Source organism: Palaemon carinicauda, chromosome 1, assembly GCF_036898095.1.
Source record: "Palaemon carinicauda isolate YSFRI2023 chromosome 1, ASM3689809v2, whole genome shotgun sequence".
Classification (NCBI taxonomy): domain Eukaryota; kingdom Metazoa; phylum Arthropoda; class Malacostraca; order Decapoda; family Palaemonidae; genus Palaemon; species Palaemon carinicauda.
The window spans coordinates 249914074-249918085 of record NC_090725.1 but is presented as its reverse complement, the minus strand read 5'-3'; the positions used below and the strand labels follow the sequence as shown (position 1 = coordinate 249918085).

Sequence of the window (4012 nt, the reverse complement as noted above, 5' to 3'; positions counted from 1 at the left end):
ACCAACGTAATGCTAGAAATTGGGATGACTACTAGAAATATCATTTGGATTGCGGAGGAACACCCACACTAATGCCTCAGAGCTAAGAGGTATAATGTCTAATTTGGGGAGACCTGATACATGGTCTATAATTTTTCCTCGACACCTTAACTGGCAAATCATACTTTCACATGGCATACTTCGTTATGCTTCGCTTGGTAGACATGCATTTAGATATCGGTAGGGTGTGGTTTCAGGATGATGGCTCTCAGTTTGATTTCTCATTGGTTGTTCGTAATCATATTAGATATTTTTGAAGGGAAAATTATTATGGATAGACTGAAAACTTAACTAAATATCCGGACTTTGGGTCATTTCTAAAAGCGATACGTTAAATCAGTGTTTAGGCAAGCAGACCAAGGATAGCACACCCGAAAAGGATATGGCAACATATTTTCAACGATAAGAAACCATCCTCGTCTTAAAAATGTACAAAGGAATTGTGAAGGAAGGTTTATCACGTTTCGAGAAAACGCATACACATATCTATCTATCTATATGCATGCTTATATACATGTGTTCATGAATATAAGTGCATGTATAATCTGACATCAGGGTATAAAGTATATCCATCGGCATGCATGTACATAAGTATCATCATCACCATCATTATCTCCTCCTACACCTTTTGACGCAAAGGGCCTCGGTTAGATTTCACCAGCTCTCTCTGTCTTGAGCTTATAAATCAATATTTCTCAATAAGTATAGATTAATATATTTTACATATGTTTATACCTACATAGACAGTATATATACCTTCATATATATATATATATATATATATATATATATATATATATATATATATATATATATATATATATATATATATATATATATAATTTAACCTTTTTAAAATGTTGGACAAGGCGTGTCACTGATAACTTCACTCCAGCAATAATTCCTGGAATTCAGAGGGATACTCCGATCTGGAGTCACTATTTCCCACAAAGAAAAAAGGCGTATGGTAAAAGCAGCATATTATATTTACAGTATATTAAACCGCCCAATGTCTTAATACAGCAGATGAACATCGAACCTTTTACTTATTGCATCAGAAATTTTTCATCGTAACAAATGGTCTCTTAAAATGATTATATAATTTTTAAAACACTGACCATTATTACGTTCCACCGTTTTTACAGTAATGAGGAGTATTCATTTGAAATATCTCCAAATTTACTACTGAGTCATTTACATGATGTTATATGAAATCCTTTCGTAAATAAGTGATTAAAAAACGAAACAATCGATTGTTAAATGGAGAAACCCACATAGACACCCACGTAGCAATAAACATTTCGATAATCAATATCAATCATCCTGTCAATTTCTCTAGAAAAAGGAATAAAAAGGAAAATAGAAAACTTGAGAGAAAAACGCTGCATGAACCTTTTAAGAAACAATAAATCCATCTACTCAACGAAGGATGACCCGAGGCAACGCCTTGTTATCTTTCGCCTTCAAGACTTTTTCAGAAATTTTCCTCCTTCGGATTGTCTTTATCAGCTATAATCTTAATAGAGCACAGTGTGCTTTTATCTATCAGACCATGAAAGGTGCTATTGCTTTGAAACCTAAGGGAATAGGTTCCCTTGATAAAGACGGTGCTCCCGAAATGATTGGTCTTCTCAAATATTCATGACAAATAAATATAATCACGACACTTGACCCTTGAATTCATACATTTTTATTGCTTGAATCTTGAGACTCCAAACCAAAATATTTGTGCAATGATACTTCCACTTTTTTAAGGTATCTATTTTCTACACGTTACTTGACACTTATTCAGTCTTTCTATTTTCAAGAAGACTATTTCACTAAGCAATTCATGTATCAGATATATATATATATATATATATATATATATATATATATATATATATATATATATATATATTCAAATAAGCCATATATTTTTGATACATTAATGTCTGGATTCTCTTAACCTCGGGATCAGAGCCCCAAGCGAAATTACACAAAGACAATAGCTTCTAACCGGCCGGGAATCGAACCCTGGTCAAGGAAACTTGTATGAACAGTGACGTACCACTTGGCCAAGTGGTGAGTCACTGTTCATACAAGTTTCCTGGACTAGAGTTCGATTCCCGGCCGGGCAGAAGCTATTGTCTTTGTGTAATTTCACCTGGGGCTCCGCTCCCAAGGTCGTTGAGAGAATCCAGACATAGTGTATAAAAAAATACATGGCTTATTTGCTTATGAGAAACACGTCTAAATGTGCAAAAAATTATATATATATATGTATATATATATATATATATATATATATATATATTTGTGTATATATATACATACATATAAATATATGCACGTGTATATATACGTATCCACATATATGTATGTGTGTATGTATGTATGTTGATGTAATATATGAAAATGTAAGAACAGATCCCAGCTCTCTTGCAAGTGATTGGTAATAACCATATGTATAGACACATGTACAAATAATTCCGACCATTTGCAAAGGTATATGATATACTTACAGTAATCTATCAATAATAATTCACGCAAGACTTTTCACATAACTGTAATTACACTTACAGGCATACACAAATAGATGTGCATTTATGTATGGTTATCATTAATTACCCGCTCTGCACATAAATAACTTGTACATCACAAAAATAGTTATACACCAGAGTTAATGCACTAAACAAACTAAACTCTATATCAAGAGTTTATAGCCTAACAGGGCCCTGCCTCTCTTATAAGTAACAGTGCACAGCCCTGGATGTTCACTTCGGAAAACGGATTGTCTAAGACAACTTAATTGCTGTTGTGTCAATTCTCATCTTTCATCTCCATACCGTACGAAAACAAACTCTCTCTCTCTCTCTCTCTCTCTCTCTCTCTCTCTCTCTCTCTCTCTCTCTCTCTCTCTCTCTCTCTCTCTCTCATCCATATTCCTTCTGAAATTTTTGTTTCCCAAAGAGCACTTGTGTAATGGTTGAATATTTTTCTCCTTCAAGGAATCACATGAATATATCTTTTACCGGCACTCCTCAGGGACACAACACTGCCAACTCTTGTCATGTAGGGCACGGACATATGCCCTCAATGGGCAATGACGGGGTGACGGAATACAGAAGGGGGGAAAAGGGCGTAAAAGACGAGAGAAAAGGCGTGACAGGGGCGAGTGAAAAGTGGCGGAGAGAAGCCGAAGACTACACTGCGGCTCGAGCAATACTGAGCCAGGATCCACGAATGCACTCTCTCTCTCTCTCTCTCTCTCTCTCTCTCTCTCTCTCTCTCTCTCTCTCTCTCTCTCTCTCTCTCTCTCTCTCTCTCTCAGGCGCGTTCCTTGCCTTCAAGTATGACGAACGTCCAACCATGAGTCACTAAACAATACACAGATATGTTTCAGAGGGAATGTAAAACAGTACTGTCGGCTTCTATTGGATGTACTTTACATAATTATTCAGTTGAGAGCAACAGAACACCGCCAATAATCTTAGACAAACCCATGTACACACAAACATACACACATGCAAAATGCCTTTGCATACTACATTTCAAGGAACTTATGAAGGTACTGTACATATAGATTCATGGATAAACATGTATAAATATTTGGATTACATAGCTAAAAAGAAAGTCAATACCAAATACTGGAGTCATATGCTTTTTAATTTTCATATAAAGAAAAATCTTGGAAAGTTCATAGCTGCAGCGGAGATTGCAGAAACCTCCATTTTTCAGAAGATTCCTTTTAAATTGTCATAAAACCAGCGCCTCACAAATTCTCACCACCTGGAAATCTCCTGACATACGAGTATAGCCTCTTTCTCCCAGTTCCTGAACGCGCCACAAGTTAGGAGGTACCTTTAAGGACGGGTAAGGGGAGAGAGGGGGGTAAGAGAGTGGGGGTGGAGGTAACGTCATGGGAGAGCGGGGGAGGAAATAGAAAAAATAAAATAAAAGGGAAAACTGGAAACGGTTCCGGGGTAAGAGA

General features: G+C 36.2%; 1 protein-coding gene across 1 annotated transcript in view; it reads right to left on the bottom strand.

The window, feature by feature from the left end:
* The window catches only part of LOC137655029 (serine-rich adhesin for platelets-like), a 149369-nt gene extending 146153 nt beyond the window's left edge, over nt 1-3216 (bottom strand). Inside the window, exon 1 of the mRNA XM_068388964.1 lies at nt 3054-3216. The gene's annotated coding sequence lies outside the window, so the exon portion shown is untranslated. The remainder of the gene's footprint in view (nt 1-3053) is intronic.
* Nucleotides 3217-4012: the final 796 nt, after the last annotated feature.